The sequence below is a fragment of the Cupressus sempervirens genome, chromosome 11 (genome assembly GCF_028749045.1).
Source record: "Cupressus sempervirens isolate cs-2001-9-10 chromosome 11, ASM2874904v1, whole genome shotgun sequence".
NCBI lineage: Eukaryota > Viridiplantae > Streptophyta > Pinopsida > Cupressales > Cupressaceae > Cupressus > Cupressus sempervirens.
The window spans coordinates 600,769,944-600,790,770 of record NC_143128.1 but is presented as its reverse complement, the minus strand read 5'-3'; the positions used below and the strand labels follow the sequence as shown (position 1 = coordinate 600,790,770).

The 20,827-nt window shown below is 35.3% G+C and overlaps 1 long non-coding RNA gene across 1 annotated transcript in view; it reads right to left on the bottom strand.

Moving 5' to 3' along the window:
• LOC149531108 (uncharacterized) overlaps nucleotides 1-20,827 on the bottom strand; it is a 122,227-nt gene that overhangs the window by 35,691 nt on the left and 65,709 nt on the right. Inside the window, exon 2 of the long non-coding RNA XR_016358824.1 lies at nucleotides 11,582-11,656. This is a non-coding gene — a long non-coding RNA (uncharacterized LOC149531108). The remainder of the gene's footprint in view (nucleotides 1-11,581; nucleotides 11,657-20,827) is intronic.

Below are 20,827 nucleotides of genomic sequence, written 5' to 3'. Positions count from 1 at the left end.
TGACCAACAGTAGTACTAGGAGATGCTTGATCAGTAGGATACTCATCAGAAGAAGCTGGATCAAACTTAGATGAAGCATCTACAAAGCGAGATGATCCTACAGGAGAAGTCGGAGGTGTCTGTACAGGTATCACTGGAATAACTAAAGCTATAGGAGCTACTGGAGCCCTCCCATCAGGTGGACCTAATGGAAGCCGAACTCCGAAATCATGAGCCTGCATAGGCTCGTCTGTTGGATCAGGAACAGGAGAAACAGGCATGAATAGTCCTCGCTGCTCATCAAAGACTACATCACAGCTGTATATGAGACAAGATGTTTCAACATCAATCAAGTGGTAGGCTTCGTGAAGACTACTATATCTAGCAAGCATCAGTTTTTGACTCTTGGCATCCAACTTGGTGTGTGAAGCATCAGGGATCCAAACAAAAGCAAGAGAGTCAAAAGCCTTCAGGTGATTGATTCTGGACTTGCAACCTGACCAGGCCTCTTTCAAAGTTTTTCCTTTAACCGCCACTGTGGGTGACCGGTTCAACAAATAAACTGCAATGTTAACTGCTTCTACCCAAAACTACTTCGGAACATGTCTGTGTTTGAGCATGGAACAAGCCATCTTGATGATTGTCCCATTCTGATGTTCAACTACACTGTTCTATTGTGGCATGTGGGGTGTGGTGAACTGGTGTTTGATGCCATGTGTATCCAAGAAGCTAGAAAAAACATTAGAACAAAATTCCCCCCTCCCATTGTCTGATCTAAGAGTAATAATAGATTTCCTAAACTCTTTTTCAACTAAGGGTTTAAACTTCTGAAATATAGTAAATGCATTTGATTTCTTTTTAAGGAAATACACCCACATTTATCTACTAAAATCATCTACAAACAACAGAAAATACCTGGACCCAAGAATAGAAGGAGTGGCCATAGGGCCGCAAATATCAGCATGAACAAGCTGAAGTACCTAAGAAGCTCACCAAGAATCGCCACTGGGGAAAGGTGTGCGATGTTGCATCCCAGTCTGGCATGCGTCACAAACTCCACGGTGTTGAGTTGGAATCTCTGGCAAACCAAGAACAAGCTCATCCCAAGCAAGCTATGAGAGATAATGCACATTTAAGAGCCCACATAATTGATGCCAAAGTGTGCTGATAGAAGATCATCGAGTAGTCATAGCTAAGTCCTGAGAATCACTAGAATCAGTAAGTCTAAAAAGACCATGATCCTCAAGACCTACTGCAACAGTAGACTTAGTCACTTGATCAGTGATGGTGCACTGATGTAAACTGAAGGTGACTGCCAAGTGTGGAGAATGTCGCAGCAACTGATTGACTGAGAGTAGATTTAGCTCCATCCCTGGAACGTAGTACACATCAAGGAAAATGAGATTCCTCCCAACATACTGAATCTGAATGTTGCCTTTATTGAAAACTTTGTACTCTTCTCCGCCACCAAAGATAACAGAATCTGAATAAGGCTGGTAGTCAGTAAACCAATCTCTGCGATGAGTGAAATGTCGAGAGGCACCTGAATCAATGTACTAGGAAGACGACTTCACATGATCTACAAGTCTTTTAGCCATAAAGGCATAAAAGGCAAATTCCGCCTGCTCAATGTGCTCTCTGCACTGTTAGCTTTGGGTTGCGAACCGATTACTTAGACTAGGCAGCTAAGTGTTTTTGACATTCAACCTTCATGTGACCAAACTTGTAGCAGTAGTTGCATTGAATGTTCTTCTTTATGGTACCATCGGATGCTAGAGCAGAAGACTTCTGCTAAAATGGTTGTTGAAACTTGCCCTTATCCTTCTGAAAGGATTTCGCAGCAAAGGCTTGCTCTGTGGAGGTGGAACTGGAGCCTGCTACTGAACTGTTGTTTCCACCGATCTTGTTGAAGCAGCTGGGTGCAGAGATCAGTGAACTTCAGATCAACACCAGTAGATGTGATGTTGAGAGTCTCGATAAAATGCTCATAGGATTTTGGTAAACTCCGAAGAGTTATTACCACAATATCCTCTTCCTCCATCTTGCGACCGATGGCAAGTAGCTGATCACGGATTTCATAATCTGATTTAGGTGTGCCTGGAGCGTGGTGCGCTCATCCATGACAATAGAAAATAGAGTATTTTTCAGAAAGAAGGCTCTGCTCTTGTCGGAAGTCTCATGAAGACCTTTCAAATGTGTCCAGATTTCGGCAACTATCTTGCCGGATGGAATCTAAGAAAACTAATCATCAGCTATAGATCATTTGAGAAGCATCACTACCTCTCAATTATTCGAATCCCATGTATCTTGATCAGGACCCAGAGAAGTCGAACGCTGCGTAACACCCAAAACAAGTTGATCGATGTTTTGATATTCAAAAATTGCAATGATGCCCTGCTTCCAGGTTCCATAATTGTGACCATTGAATTTGGAGTTATGCTCAAGCAGAATATTCGTCAAAGATGCCATGGCATGTTTTTCAAAGAAAAATTGTGAAAATCTGTGAAGGCACATTCTTCGAGGCAAAAATATGAAAGACCCAGAAGAGAGCTCGAAAAACCCAGAAGGAATCTACTAGTGTTTTATGGATCCGCTAGCTCAAAAATTGAGGCACAAAAATCGAGGCACCCAAAAAAAACGGACAACCCAGTTGAGCTCTCGAAAAACCCACCAAGAATTTGCAAGCAAAAAAAATTTTCGACCCCAAAAATTAGGGTTTCAAGTAAAACCCTAGCCGTCAGATTGAAGGACAAATGTGAAGAAAAATGGCAGATTTTGATTAAAAATGTTCGATTTTTGTTTTAGAATGAGTCGCTCAACTAGAGACGACTACATAAGAGGGAGTCTGACCAAAAAAAAACACCATTTCGTTGTTACAGGCACGTGAAAAGCTAAAGCCCGGCTGCAAAAAAACGGCAATAAAAAATGGCCAAAAAACGCACGACTTCAAGCCCTATAGACTACGCGAGCTTGCTAGGATGTATAAAAATGCTTGTGTTTAGTCGTGGGTAGCAATGACCGAAAGTTGTCTCAAAACAACAGAAAAAATGCGATTTTCCAGAAAAAACCAGACACAATAACCCAAGTTTTTCAAGAAACGAATGCATAAATTGAAACCCTAGTCATGATTGGGTGTACGAACAGAAACCCTAGCCGGGTTGTTTGTTTAAAACCAGAAGTAATTTCGAAAAAACTTAACAAATAATTTCAATAGAAATTATAATTTTTTCAAAAAAATTCTAAGTATTTGCTCTGATACCATATTACGAGGTAATTGGTAAATACTTGCTTGTTATTTATAGAGACCGAGAGGTCAATTTATACAAAAGAATGATCGTAAAGAATAGAAACATTCTATTCTAGAGAAAGCAAAAAACGAAAGCAAACTAAAGCTTAAGATATTTACAAGATAACCATTAACTAATAATAGACGACTTTATCTATTATTGTAATAAAAACAACCACATATGAGGATGATTACATTTATGAAAATAAAGAAATCAGACAAAAGTTAAAGGAACCCTTCGAGGATAAATAACCCTATTTAAAGAATTATCAAGATGTGTTTCCTGAGGAACTTCCTGGATTACCCCCTTCCCAGGCATTTGATTTTACCATAGACTTGATACCAGGAGCAGAACCCATATCCAGAGCCTCATATAGAATGACGACCACAGAGTTAATGGAGTTACAGATTCAATTACAGGATATACTAGATAAAAAGATGATTCGACCTAGTGTCTTGCCATGAGGATACCCAATGTTGTTTGTAAGGAAGAAGGATGGAACCATGAGATAGATTATAGGATGCTTAATAAAGTCACCATCAAAAATCGGTACCCATTGCCAAGGATAGATGATCTTTTTGAGCAAATGAAGGGTGTGACTGTATTTTCAAAAATTGATTTAAGGTTAGGATATCGTCAACTGCGAATTAAAGATGAGGATATACATAAAACCGCATTCAGAACTAGGTATGGACATTATGAGTTTACAGTATTGCTTTTCGGATTAACAAAAGCCCCAGCAGCTTTCATGAATTTAATGAACAATATATTTCAGGATTGTTATAGATAAGTTTGTATTAGTCTTTATTGATGACATTTTGATATATTCTAAGAATGAAGAACATCAAAGACACTTAGAAATAGTTCTGCAAAGACTAAGAGAACACAAGCTATATGGTAAACTATCTAAGTGTGCTTTTTTCATAAGGAAATTCAATATCTAGGGCACATTATTTCAACATAGGGTATAGTAGTAGATCCATCTAAGATAAAAGCAATCAAGGAATGACCCCTACCTAGAAGTGTATCCAAAGTTAGGAGCTTCATGGGATTAGCTAGATTATACAGAAAGTTTGTCAGAGATTTCTCGAGGATAGCCTATCCAATCACTTCACTTCAAAGGAAGGGCAAGAAATTTACTTGGACAAAGAAGTGCCAATCAGTTTCGAGTTTTTGAAAGAAAAATTGACTATTGCACCTATTCTAAGGGTACTCGATCCACAAAAACAATTCGTAGTTATAACAGATGCATCCGGAGAAGGATTAGGAGGGGTATTAATGCAGGACGAACAGGTCATTGCTTATGAATCTAGGAAACTGAAAAATTATGAACAAAATTACACACCTTGTGATCTTGAATTAGCAGCAATAGTGCATGCCTTGCACATGTGGAGACATTACTTAATTGGAAAACCCTTGAGCTTAGATCTAATCACCAAAATTTGAAGTATATTTTCACCCAACAGAACCTTAATGCTAGACAAAGGAGATGGCTGGAATTTTTAGCAGATTATGAGTTCGACATAAGCTACATTAAAGGTAAGGAAAACAAGGTGGTTGATGCCCTAAGCTGGAGAAGACACATCTCGGTGATGACTATGGTAAACTTCAAGTTGAGGGACCAAATTTTACAACATCTTAAACATGATGAGTTTTATACAGAAATCAACGTGGGTCTTATCAGAGACCCACAAGATCCTAAGTATTAAGAGTTTAGCTTAGAAGAGGACGGATTGTTAAGATATCACCATAAAATCTATGTGCCTAACAACCCTGAACTTCGAAGACTGATTTTAGGTGAATATCACTCAGCTCCATACTTAGGACATCTGGGAGTAACGAAAATGTTATCCGATATAAAACCATTATATTTCTGGGAGGGGATGAAAAGGGAAATAATCGAGTTTGTAGCAGGATGCTTAGAATGTCAAAGAGTAAAGGCAGAACATCGGTACCCAGCAAGTCTTTTGCATCAAAATGAAGTACCCAAGTGGAAATGGCAAGTAATATCCATGGATTTTATACAAGGGTTACCTATGACCCGGAATCAACACAACACTATCTTGGTCATGGTTGATAGATTGACTAAGGTAGCTTATTTCATACTAGGGAATTTATCTAATGGAGCACCCAAAATTGCTCATAAGTACATAAAAGAGATTTTTAGGTTACACAAAATTCCAGAGAAAATTATTTCAAATAGGGATGCTAGGATAACTTCCAGATTCTGGCAGACATTATTTATAGCTTTGGGCACTAAATTGAATATTAGTTCAGCCTACCATCCTGAGACAGATGGTTAGACCGAACGAGTAAATCAAGTATTAGAGGATCTCCTAAGAGTATACTATATGGACAGGCAATACCAATGGGAAACATACTTACCTTAGGTAGAATTTGCATATAATAACTCTTATCAATCCACCATTAGAATGGCTCCTTTTGAGGCTTTGTATGGTCGTAAGTGCAGAACTCTAGTAAGTTGGAATCGATTAGAAGACAGAATCATTGTTGGGCCTGAAATGCTACAGGAGATGGAAGAATAGGTACTCCAGATTTGTCAGAGGTTAAAGGAAGCAAACGACACACAAAAGAGTTATGTTGATGCTAAAAGAACACCCAGAGAATTCTCAGTAGGGGACAAGGTGTTACTAAGGGTTAAACCTCAGAAAAGTACTATCAAGTTTGGCAAGAATGCTAAGTTAGCCCCGAGATATGTAGGACCCTTTAAAGTTTTAAAGGTTGTTAACCCAATGGCATACAGAATTGCTTTACCACCAGCTCTTGCCAGGATGCATGAAGTCTTCCACGTGTCTTAACTTAAAAAGTATGTTACCCACCATGAACATATGATTGATTGGAAATTACTATAGGTGCGAGAGCCAGGAGTGGTAGAGGTAAGACCACTCAGAATACTTGAGGTACGTAAGCTACGCTTACGAAATCGAGAAGTAATGCAATGCAAGGTCCAGTGGGACCAGTATACGGAAGATAATGCCACCTAGAAAGATTATCATGATATTTTTCAAAGATATCCCTATCTTTTTCCTAAAATTGAAAACTAAATATTTTATTTCTTTTCACATAACCGATTAAGTACTACTTGAATTTGCTATTATTTTCATCAAGGACAATGAAAAATCTAAGGGAGTGGGTATGTTACATCCCAAATTTTTGCCCTAAATTTTAAATTGATTATAGCTGTTGGTTTAACATGTGAAGCAAATTAGTTAATTATAGTCGTCGTATCAATTTATTTCTTCTTAATCATGTGAAGCTAGTTAATTATAGCTGTTGTATCAATTTATTTCTTCCTAATCATGTGAAGCGAGTTAGTTAGTTATAGCTATTATATCAATTTATTTCTTCCTGATCATGTGAAAGTGACTTAGTTAATTATAATCGTTGTATCAATTTATTTCTTTCCGATCATGTGAAATAGGTTAGTTGAAATATATATATATGATGAACATGTGAAAAGAGTTAGTTATTCTGACGTTGATGAAATCTCTAACGGTCACTAGATGATTTTGAATTAACAATTTATAAATCTTGAATTCATGTCTTGGCGAGAATGTTGTTTAAATGATTACAGGAAGAAGACTGAAAAGAGAGGGGAAGCATTGCTAAATGGGATCATCGGAAAGGGATGGTCGAATAGTCCAGTCATCTAAATTCGACAGGTTTGACCTAAGACCACTTTGGCAAAGATACTAAGTTTGATAACATGATGCATTATGGAACATGCATGAGCTATTAAAAAGAACAATATAATAATCAATTAAAATTTTAAACTATAATTCATACCTTTGATGAAATTATTAATGAATTCATTATTTAATTATTATTATTATTCACACTTAAATACGAACATATGTACATTAAAATAAAGTGACACCAATAAATAATAAGTCATTATCTAATGATGCCACTTTACCTAAACATACACATGAGCATATTTAAAAATGAACAACACTAATAAAATAATAATAATAATTCTTTAACTTCTTTTTTTTTTTCTTTCTTTCCCTCCTTTTCTTTAATCGTTTTGAATAGAATTCGAATGAATTCTTGTAACTGTTGGAAGCCGATGAGCCAAGTAAAACTTTATATTAGAGTCTCACAAGTTTATCAATCATCTCATCTTTCCCTCTCTGATTTCAATGACTCTCGGTTCACATCACTAACGGAGTAAACTACAAAGTACTTCCAGAATTTTATTTTCTTTTAATACTATTCTCACGTCCTCAGAACCACGGCTCAAAGCAAGGCTCGGGTCTTTCTCCTTGTCATAGAAGAGCTCAGAAACAAATTTCAAGTCACATAAGGATATTTCTAATACGTTTTAATATACTTTCATATGCTATGTCTAAATGAACCATCGAAATGTGTATATTCTCTATCATACTACTATGCCGACTGTAAGCTTTGACTATCCAATGGAATCCAACTGAACCCGAAACAATTTATAATTAATTCCATTCTAGTTGTGAATGTGTTGCATTATATATAAATACTAAAGCCACCTATTTCCTTTCAGTCTGAAATCGATATGATAAAGAGAAGATTCTTAGTTCAACTATTCTGTTTAATATCTCCTTGATAATCTTTGTTTTTAATTTAGAGTATCAACCTTTGAATATACCACAATAACCTTGAATAATAACTTTGATTAGAACTTAATACATCATTTCTATCATACTGAGATGGTAAATATAATTCACACCAAGGAATTCACCGGCGATAAAGCCATAATAGGTGAAGAGGTGTAAGGTGGATATGACTTGTGAGCACCTGGGAATCACCGGCATGGTAGCCTGAGAAGGTGAGGAGGTGTAGAGAGTCTGCATAGAAAAAGAATGGCATCAGATTTTATTTATAGATTAAAATACCACAATAGCTCATGCATGTTCCAGTTATGCAAAATGTTATCAAGTCGAGTGGTGGAGATCGGGTTTGTAGACCCAATTTGAAATCCTTGGCTAGGCTAGAATTCAGGCAGATATGTCGAACATGTGATCTTTGTTGATTGTCCATACGCTTCAGTTATTTTGGAGAATAACTGTTGAGACTTCAACCCACCAGGTTGCTCTCATGGTTGAACTTATGAAGATCCCAAGCCTAATCCCAGGGTAGGGAGGGTTGTTCTATTAAATTAGAATATGTGAGATAAGTAATGATCCATGGTTGGGAGTTTAAGCCTATGTCAATGCTTCTCCTCTCACCAATGTCGAGGCTTGGACAACAAGTTAAAGAGATTCTTCTATTTATATTGTATGTTTTTATCGCTTTTCTTTAATCTCTAAATGAATAGATAGATTTACTTTTATGTTAATAAGTATTCTGATTCAAATAATCTAAAGTCATTATTTTATTTTAGTTGAATATCGAGAATCAATTAAATTGTTAGCAGTACATAAATATCTCTTTTTGTATTTTCGAAAAATCAGATGAATATGTTAGATAGATTGAAAAGAGTTTCCTTTCAGTTATAAGTGGTTGATAGAAGTCAATGTCATGTGAAATGAAATCAGTTATTATGAAATTATTATGTTTTGAATTTGGTTAGAAAAACTCATATGTTACATTAAGGAGATTGTGGAGATAATTTAATAACTTGAAGTTAAAATTTATAAATTAATTATTATATGCATATTTTTATTGTGCAATTTTGTAGTGTTTCATACTTAAATGATCATCCACTCAAATGTCTTTTGGTTTAATTTTTTTGTAGCTCATTGAGCCCCTCATAATCCTCCTATGAGTTGCTAATGGGGAGAAGCCCGCTATGGGCTACATATATGAGGGCATGGATAGGGCCAAGGAGGCCATTAGAGCCAAATATGCAGTAGTTGAGGATAAGTATGGCCCCATGTGGGATATAATTGATAGGTGGTGGCAAAATCAGCTTCATAGACCCATCCGTGCAACCGCCTATTACCTCAATCCGGCATTCCATTTCCGTGATGATTTCAAGGCGGATGAGGAGGTTAGTAGCCTATATACTGTGATAGGGAAGATGGTGGGCACTAGTGCCATAGATACATTGCTTGAGATGGATGCCTATAATAATTCATTAAGGTCCATTTTTGGAGGCCAAATATGCAAAGGTCGTACAACATTGCAGCCAGGTAAAAATTGTTGTTTATGCATTTTAATTTTACAATCTAGGTTCTAGCTTTAAAGGTGGAAAGGAGACTAGTCTTTTCTTCTTCTTTTTTTCCTTTTTTCAGATAGATGGTGGCAAATGTTCAGACCTTCAGCCAAAAACCTTCAAAAAATCGTCATCCGCATATTGAGCCATCCATGTAGTGCTTCTGGATGTGAGCTCAACTAGAGCATGTTCAAGCACATCCACTCAAAGAGGCCTAACAAGTTTTTGTGGAGATGATGAATAATCTAGTCTTTGTGCATTACAACCTATGCCTTAGGACCAAAGAGATTTGGGATAGTGACACCTCTCTAATTACTCTAGAGGAGGTTGATAAATAGTTTGAGTGGGTTACTGAGGCTACTAATCTTGTGTTCAATGATGAGGGCATAGATTGGATTGACCAAGTGGACAGAGAGGTCAAAGCCATGGCTATGGCAGCGGCGGAGCAAAGAGCTACAATTGATCCTAGTGGCCCCTTACAGGCAGAAAATATGGTTAATCTATCATCCAGGACCTACCTTGAACACCTTACTAGGAGGCATAATATAGATAACTCTGAGGCTGAGGCCGAGGATCCGGATGAGGATGAGGAGCCATAGCTATGGACTTGTTTATGTTTACATATGTTTGGAACATTTGATAATGACTATTGATATGATGGATTTCATGGATTTGATATACATTTTGATTTGAGTCTTTAACAATATATAGAATTTTGAATTTTATATTTATATGTTCACTATTTCCTTCAGCTACAATTTACCTTTGTGCTTATAAGTTATGACATATGTAATCAATGTATGTTTATGTATGTGATCAAATTACCTTTTATTTCATGGTGTTATTGTGTCTTTAAGCTTTATTCAGTAATGGGTGCCAAGTCATGACCTTGTCCGAGCCGGGTCACTAGTCGAATTGCCCTTGCTGAGTCAAAGTCGGATCCAAGTCTTGGTTCTGTGGTCTGTACAAATGGAGCCCAAAAGGCTTATTTAAGTCAATAATGTTTTAATGTTACTGATCCACACTCCTTCGATGACTTTTCAACTTGTTTTGCATGGCTTTTCCCTTTTTATTGCTAAAATATTGATTTCTACAGATTTGCCAATTTGAGCAACTTTTGCATTTTAAATCCTAACAACTTACAACTTTGAAAAATGATCGAAAATGGTCAAAAAGACCTTATTTAATATTATTAAAATAAAACTAATAAAAATTCTTCAAAAATCACTTTTTTGCCTATACAAGGCTAATCAACACCTATGTTGCCTTGCACCAAGGGTAGAGCCCATTGCAGGGATTTGAGGGTGAGAGAGAGGTCTAGATCTTGGAGGAGAGAGGAGAAAGCAAGATAAAGAGAGGTAAAGAGAGGGGATATAGGCAGAGTGATAGGGAGAGAGATGGATCTAGAGTTCAAGGCAGATAAAAAGAACCAGATAGACAGAGCGAGAGAATGTTCATAGGAGCCTGCTAATTACTAAAAGTTGACTACCTGAAAAGTTTTAAAATCTTCTAAAACCTAGAATTCGCATTGTAACTCCTAAAGATCTGAAACCACTCTCAACAATCCTAAAAATAAATACATGAAATATAACTTAAAGTATGAGTTCCTTTCTTATAGTTAAATGTTATACTTCATGTATATATTGTACTGAACTGGAGAACGAGACTGACTTGAAGGAAAAGATGAGTCCAATGTTACACTTCATGTATATTTTGGAATCATAAACCAAAAAAAATTCAAATTTTGAGACTTAAACAGTAAAAAAAATATCAGTTCTTGTCGAGTTTGAGCATCCAAACTCGCTTGGAGTTTGACAGTCCAGGCCCTTCAGACTAGCCAAGGGTCACCCAGAGTGCCAAGTCTCAGTGAGTCTCAGAAAAGTTTTGAACTAAACCTGACTAAAAATTACAATGTCAAATTAACCCATTAGACTACCTCACAATCTATTTTACACAACTCTACTTAAAACTAAAATATTCTGCCAAGAAAAGTAGTTTAATTTTATCTTCCTTTTGGAAAGCACAAAATGGGCCTCAAACAAACTAGGAATGAGAAGAGATCTTATAAAACTGAAACAGAAAATAAGTTTTCAAAATAATTTTGATAAGTAAAATTTTTAATCATTAACAGCTGAGAGCCTAAAATGATATAGTAATTTACCATTTTCTGTCATGTTGCAGGTAGTAAATCTCCAAATGCTTCTTCCACAGCCTTGGCTGATTGATTACCCTTGGCCTTTCAAATTTCAAGTTTGACAATCAAATAAAACTCAAACTTTAGTCACAAGAATATTTTAAAACAACCACTGTGATCTAACAGAAAAATGGATACATACAATAACTAAATACAGAATAAATGCTGATATATTGGAAATGTCAACTTCAGGAAGGCAAATACAAATCAATATCTATAGCTAATTGATTAAATCAAATGATTAAAGCAACTTCTTTCTACCATAGTCATCAGGAGACTGGTAATTGTTAAGGCGATGTCGGCAAGAGATGGGGATGGGTTAATATGCCATTTTCAAAAGAAATTGCAGACAGGTAAAAAATCATGCATATATAAATATACACATACATATATTAGAGATGCTAAAGAATGTACAACACTAAAATCATAATATAATTATACAAATTAACAATTTAAAGTATTGAAATAAATGTCAAATAAAGAAAACATTAACTAGATAGACATTTGATAATCACGAACATGATATAAAACAAATTGGCCATTATTACCTAGAGATGGAAAACAAAGATGGGAAAGAGAAATTCAATGTTTTAAAAACACAATACAGTACTTCATTGAAGATGACCATATTTTCAATCAATTGATAAAACTTTATTGCTTTTACTTTGTCACTTTTATGACTGCAATTGCTAAAAATTGCATAGTCTGACATGGAAGCCTGAGCAGTCTAGCTCATGACACACGTGAGATAAATTATACACCATTTCAGCATTTTCCAACTTGATGGCAGTTTCCCTGTCTTTTTTAGTCCTTGGTCTTCTTTTTCAGCTCTGAAAATAGGTTCCAAGTGTTTGTGCATAACCCAAGACCTATTGCTAACTTTAACTTTCATGGTCACTCAAAAGACTATAGCTTGGCCAATCAGGTTTATGTTGTAGGGTTTCTCAAGCAACCAGGGTAGAGTTGCCTAAGGGACCAAACCTAGCAAAACTAGGGACCAACCCCCCAAAAGGTGTGACCCTAACATCTTTCATTAATGCATAATTATCACATTTCCATCCATTTTAGACCTGTTTTCCTCATTATTAGGAGTTCTATCCACTCCTAACTAAGCCACAACTCCCTCTAACAGATTCTTCTTTTCTTGACTCTCAGTCAATCCTTTAGACCTCTCCTAAGCAGTTTTTCTATTAGCTCCCAATCATTTTCCCCCTTTGGCATCGTTTCCATCCTATAAAAACCTCCTATCGTTGTGGTTTACAGGAGGTTTCTATTTTTGCAACTTGGCTTTCTTCTACAAAAGGTTGTCATTCTCTAGAATCACCCTTATGATTTTTTCCATTTTGTTGATGCCACCTCCCTTAACATTTTCATGCCTGTAAAGGAATAAGTGTTCCTTTACTATTGATACCGTGATATTGTGGAAACAGACTTCACCAGTCTAAATTAGGAATTAAACCCATTTACATCAACATACATTAAAGAATAATCAATAGACCCAACTTCCGATCCATGTGAGAGTTGGGCATAAGGAATTGATTCTTCTTTTGAATTTTGATATAATTGGACCAGATAGAAGGAGAAGATGCAAGCACTGGGTATAAAGATTTAAATTTGACAATAATCAGCACGAACATTAAGCGAAAACAGATATGCAAACACTAAAAAGTGAGCAGATATAAAATTATGAACCAAAAAAAACTTGTATCTCCAATTTGAACACAAAAATGCTGCACAATATGGCAACGTCCTAGTCTCTAAGGTGTCTAATGCTGACATCATGAACAGATTTCAGAAAAAGATGTTGCACAAATTATTTCCCTAACATTTTGTAGGAAAAGTGTCAGACTATGTGCCTAAGCCATAATGTCCAAGGATTTCTGCTTCTACAAAGTCTAAATCTGTCTCAGTTTGCACTTTCTAAATCCGCAATCCTTCCAAACCAGATTTGAATCCATGTGCAGAAAGAGATTAAATGATATTGAGTTGTATAGAGGCTTGCCTCAGTAAAATCCTAGGTAGGTGTTAACTTCTGCTACATCAAGATGATTAGAAAAGGAAAGCTTACCCTTGTAGGGAAGAGGCTAAATCTAAAGTGAAGTGTTGAAGTGACAAGATTATACAATAAACTTGATAATGTTGATGAATGCAATTCCCTTTGGCTAGGACCCTCAAGTGTTGCTGCAACATCATGACACGACAAAACAAAATCAATCATAAAAGCTCCCTTGCATGAAGGTTATTGTAAATTGTTGCTCATTCCAAATAAATTTGCTTATAATACTTGCTCTAGGAAGTGTGGAAATGATGCAGGGGCATCTTTGAAGGCATATATAGCCATGTTTTGGGTTTTAGGTTGTTTAGATGTGTTTTGGTTGAATAAGGTCATTTAAAACCATTTGGGGTCCTTTTGATCCATTTTGGGATGTTTGAGTGTCAAGTTGTCAAAAGTTGTCAATGTTGTAAATGTTTATCAATATAGGTAAAGTGAGTTATTGCATAGTATAGATAGCAAGGAATGTAATACAACAAAAAATAATGCAATATCAAAGAACTGCCAACTTCATCAGTAATGCCAAATAAGTTTACATCCAGGTGTTTAGACTCCACAATACACTATGACTCCATACACAATGATCATGATGATCTATTCCATCCAAGAGAGTACAAAAATAGACCCAAGGGGGTGCAAGGTGAACAGTTGCAACCTAAGTCACAAGGTTCGAGTTCGAGTTCGACAAGGATGAAGTTCGACAAGTCAAAAAACTCGAAAAAAAATTCGACATTAAATTCGCCTCATGTAATTCTCCAAAAAATATGTTATTTATCATTATTATTATATGTTTGAGTTTAATGCAAGGAACTTTTCAATTCATAACTACAATAGAAAACATCTCTTCATGTCTAACAATATATCCAATATATAATCAAAATAGTTTGAGATTACAAAATAGATTTGAAATCATTACAACAAAAGATATCACATTTATAAGATATAACCCATAAGAAACATGTGAAATCATGATTACAAAGTTTTTTTACTATCCAAAAGATAGATCAGCATTTTATACTTCAAAGTTTAGAACTTCAAATAGCTCAAAATTAGCAAAAGTACGAAGACAGTTCTTGTCAAAATATTATAGTCAAAAGCCAATACTATTAAACTTCAAAAAAGCTCTAGGTTACCGAGAGCACTTGGCTGGTCTACTCTAGAATCATCATCAGTGTCACTACTTAGCTCATCATCCAAGAAGTCTGGTTCCTCTAGAGGTCCAGTTGCCATGTCTTCTAAAATTACTTTTTGTGAGGAAGATGTGGAGTCCTTTGCTGATTGGTTCATGAGAAATTTCAAATTGCTACGAACATAGACAAGATCTCCCAACTTTCTTGATAGCAGCTTGTTCCTCTTTTTAGAATGAATGTGGTCAAAACAACTCCAATTCCTCTCACATGCTGATGAACTTGCTCCCTGACTCAATACTCTAATAGCAAAGCGTTGTAGTTCAGGATTTTGTGCTCATAGCTCATCCACCATCTAGACCCAGTTACCTCAACTCGTGCCATTTCATATTGTGTTGCTTGCATTCCAAACATCCCTTCTGCTTTCTTGTATCTCCAACATTGGTCCCTGATCAAAGCTGCAATGTTTTGATCTGGCTCATACTTGCTAATGGCATCATAAAGCCCTACCATAATTTCACTATCACTTTGTCTATCAATACGAAATAACTTGGGCTCCAAATAGCAAGCTGTTGCATGTAGAGGTGTGTGCATCATTTTCCACCTGAAATCAATTGCCTCCCATATCTCCATGTAGTCTGCTTCCACATTCTTCAATGCTCTCTGAATGGATTCTTTACAATGGTCCATACTTTCATAAAGCATGCCAAGGCAAGGAACCTCACCATCCACCATACGAAGAACCTCAACAATTGGACCACATATGTTCAAAACCTTTGATCCACTTTCCCAAAAATTGCTGTTTAAAATGATTTGCTCTATGTTCTTCCCCTTAGCACTTTTAGAAAGTGCTGAACCTTCCCACTCATTAGAACAAACCACAGATCTCAAAGCTGACTTTTCTTCAATTACTCTCCTCAATGTGATATAGAATGAAGCAAACCTTGTGTCACAAGGCCTCAACAACTCTCTCAATGCATGTTTCCTGTAAAGACTCAAGGTGAGACAATGGTTTCTAATGAAATTTGCAACTGATCTCCCTCTATAAATTGCTTCATGTATCCATGGGAACTTGGCCAAGTCATGAAGCAACAAATCCAAACAATGGGCTGCACATGGGCTCTAATAAATCTGTGGGTACTTCTCTACAATCAGTTTCCCAGCTCCCACACAATTCGCTGCACTATCAGTAACCACCTGAACCACATTTTCTACCCCCACTTCAATAATAGCTTCTTCTAATATCTAGAAAATATATGCTGAAGTTTTCTTTTGATCGCTCATGTCAATCACTTTCAAGAACACGACTCCTTCAGGGGAAGCCACCAAAACATTAATCAAAGGCCTTTGACATATATCTGACCACCTATCACTCAATACAGTACAACCTGTTGCCTTCCAAGAGGCTTTGATCACATCTAACTTTCTTATCACTCTGCCTTTGGACCTCTCTAAAAGAGTTGTTCTCAAAGCTTCTGAAGATGGAGGTGTGTAGCCTTTACCGAACTCTGCTGTTTTCACAACTGCATTACGGAAATGAGGATTCCTTGCCGCATTGAACGGGACAGCACCAATAAAGAAATAATCAGCCCATGCATCATCAACCTCTTGTCTCTCTATTGGTTTCCAAAAGTTGTTTAATGTTCCACTCTGTTTCATTGAACCTATGGATGTAGACTTGAGAAAACTAGAGGACGACACAGATGTGAACCTTGACACATCATCTTGAATTCTTTGTTTTTTCTGTATCTTTTTTCGGTCAGCTTCACTCAAAAGGGTTAGTTCTCTCTCTATATCAGCTACCATTGCATCACTCACATTTGGACATGCTCTAACACCTCCTCCTGTACCCCCACTGATACCAAGTAAGTGGTCTCTTGCCCTTGTTAGACTTCCTGTAAAATCTTTCGTACAATTAGTACAATAGAGTTTAGCACCATCTTTTGTCACATATTTCCATACTTCAGACTTTGATTTTTTCGGAGCCATTCAATTACAGCCTGCATGATGCAAAAGAAAATTAATATTAAAAAACAATCAATATTTTCTTGAAAACGTGAAAAGGAAATATAAGAAATAATTATTTCAAACTCTGTAATGAAACATGAATAAATACCAAACTTTATTTTAATTAACTAGATACTAAAATAACCCTTTTAAACTCTTATAAAAAAATTAAAATATTCTAAAATTAAAAAATATTAAACTTAAAAACTAAGTAAAAATTATTTGTTTTAAAATATAAAGTAAATACATAATACTTTTTTAATGTTTTAATATACATAAGCTTTTTATTTTATATACATATAATAAATAATAAATAAAAAGTACATAGTATAAATAAATTAATAATATTTATTATTAATAACAAATAATGATATTAAGTCAAACTATTTTGCACTTTGCTTTAAAAATAAATAATACATACAAAGTTAAATAATTACGCAAAGGAAATATTAAAAGCTTACAAATATTAATATAATATTTTAATTTAAAAATTTATATAATAATTTAATATATTTATAATTCTATTGTTTATTATTGTTTTATGATAAATACTGTTATATTTATATTAAAATACAAATCTAATATTATTTGATGATTAAAATCTTAATATTTTATATTAAAATAACCTAATATTGTTTTATTAAAATATTTTTCTTCTTTTTTAATCTTAATATTTATAGCTTATAAGTTATAACTCTTTATGTATTATAATATTTTTAAAACTTTTTAAAATAAACAAATTTTAAAAGTTATAACAATAAGTTAATAACAATAATAATAAACAAAAATTTTAAAACATTATAATGTTATAACATTTATAAAACTTTACAAAACAAATGCAGATGCGGGAAGGAATGAACAATGGCAAACGATTTTCAGTGCCTACCTGAGACCTCTGCTGTCCACGTGAGCCTCCCTCTTCCCTCTGCCATTTAGGTGAGCTCTGTCGTTCGCATGAGGTTGAACTAGTCACTCCAGCGTCCAACCTACAGACGATTTTCCAACCCCAACAGCAGTTACAAATGGGCGTTTCAGCCTCTACAGCAGATGACCAGCAAGCGTTTCAGCTTCAGCGCTCAAATGATAGCCTTAGAAGCCTCAGACAGCGAACACCAAACCCAATAATTTGCAATGACAAAAAGCCTTTTTTTATAACTTTTTTAAGTCGAAAACCCTAAAACGGCCCAAAATAAAATGACAACAAAATAATAGCCGTACGAACTTGAGGCAAATTTTTTGATTTTTTTAATATTTTTTTAGGGTTCGCCAAATTTCGAATTTCAAGCTGAAAATTCGGCGAACCTTGTGACATAGGTTGCAACCCATAATTGCTGATCTATCAGTTATACAAACAGCCCAATGACATACTTAACAACTTAACAACATTCTTGACCACATTAGAATTATTCCCAACAATAGTAAAAAGTTGTCACTGTTACAAAAAATGATTCTCAAGGAAACAATATAAAAGCTGTTACAATTGTTATGATTGTTAAGAATATGATTAGGTTGTGGTTAGAACAACTAGGAATGGCGAATTTGAATGCCAAATGATGTAATTTACACAGAAAATGGTAGGGTTTTAACACACCTATTCATATTTTGTGTTATGTGTGAAGGGTTCGGTAAAAATTGTATAGTTCTGTAGATTCTGATAACAAAATCAGACTTCAAGATCAAAGTCGAGTTAGGCTCAAAAATAACCTTGACACAAATCTTATATTCAGGTTTGAATATGCAGATATATAAGATGATTGTAGATCCTGGGATATTCACAAACTGGAGTAATGAAATCACTACTAAGAACCCGTGAGGATATGAATGCTTGAAGATCAGACTATAAGTGTGTTGTGTGTCTCCAAACTACCTTCATAACCCGCCTATATATCCTCTTTAGAGGGTATGTCCCTTAAGGGACATAGCCCTTAGCATATAACAAGTAATTAATTAACCCTAAGTCGGCAACAACAAAACAGTTGTTAGTTCTAACTAAAGTTAGTTAAGGACAAACTAAAACCTATTACTTCCAGATCACGGACACCTATAGAGCAAGTATAAATAATTACAAATGCCATTCATAGAGAATATATAACAAGGAGAGTCAAGCACAATCTACACCAATTGACCTATGGATTATCCAGGTTAGTTTCTTAACACTCCCTCTTAACCTGATAATCCTACAGAGAGATATCATATCTAGCAACATCAATACAGATGTAAGGCAAGAATTAATACTCTATATCTGTCTATCTCTTCTTAATACATAGTATCATAGAACACATGATACAAAGTCATATTACTAAACCTGTGATATGACAAATCACTGCTACTAGTGATAAGACACATGTTGTGACTCATAGAAACTGGTATTTCTAAATCACAACTAGATCCTAAATTTAAGATCTACTAGAATACAAGATAAACCCGAAGAATTTCTAGAATTCTTTCTTTATCCAATTTGTGACCCATGAACATGTCAATGTCACAAGACGATCTAAAAATCACCTGGATCTTACAGTAAAATCTACTGTTAGGACATTATCTAAGAGATCGTCACCTCTCATAATGCCTTTTGCACAAGTATTCATTATTTCAGAGATCGTCACATCTTAATTAGTGATTACATATGGTGGAGCCCATAACAGTCAATAGCCTAACAAAATAAAATTTACTATTTTATTAATAATCAAAGAGTACAAATGAATTACAATTCAACCATACCAAGTCTCTTTGTGAAATGTTCTATCTTTACTCTAGATAGAGGTTTGGTGAGTATATCTGTTGTCTGATCTGCAGTACAAATGGATTCCAATTTAACAGAATTCCTGACTACCATATCTATTATATAATGGTAAGGAACTTCAATATGCTTGGATTTGTCATGGAAAACTAGATTCACTGAGAACTTGATGGAACTCTAATTATCAAAATGAATGATCATAGGATTCATGGCTTGCCCAAATAATCCCACAAGTAACTTCCTCAGCCATACTGCTTCTTGAGAGGCCATTGCTGTTGTAATGTATTCAGCTTCTGTGGAGCTCTGAGCTACTGAAGACTGCTTTCTGCATATCCATTAAATCATAGCTGATCCTAAACTGAAACAGCATCCTGAAGTGCTTTTCCTGTCTTTAACACTTCCACCCCAATCTGAATTAGTGAATCCATGCAAGTCTAAAGCAACTTGATCATATTTGAGTCCATAATTAAGAGTACCTTGTAGGTATCTCATAATGTGTTCAACAATGACTAGGTGAATCTCCTTAGGTTCACACATAAACTGACTTAAGGCATGAACAGTATAGCAAATATCAGGTCTTGTATTTACTAGGTACTGTTATCTCCAAAATATGCACCCTGAAAATTTTCCTTAAGTCCTAAAACTCAGCGATTTTGGAGAAACATGGGATCAGCCAAAAGTTGTGGGTAACCTATAACTTGGCTGAACCTCCGGATTCTAGGCCGGTTCCTGTATGATATATCTTAGAGCTTACTTGTACTAATGGAGAAGTGAAAAACTTTTAAATGGAAAAGGGTAAAAGACAACCTAAAACAAGGAAAACTTAAAGAAATAAGGTGATACACCAAGATTGATAACACAGATTATTGCTATACCTGAGACACAAAGAAAGATTTGACAAGACAATCACAAGAAACCTCATTTGAAGATCTTCTAATTCATATCAATAATTTAAGAGAAGGTTTATAAACTTTTGAAAATATACGAAAGGAACTTGATCACAATCGAATACATCAATAACGAAAACACAACTCAAAACCTATGAACGGCTATTTAGATAAAGAAGGTACAAGATAAGACATCATTCAGAAAGGCCTATTATTATAACACAATTTGAATAACATCAATCACCTTAACGCACACAACTAAATTTGTCAACTCCAAAATTGGTTCCAATGAAAACTTTATTTCCATCAAAGGCCCTCAAAACAGTACATCTGCATAATGGATCAGAATAATGGAGAAAAAAGACACTAAGGATGAAATCACATAAGCGTCTTCTCTCA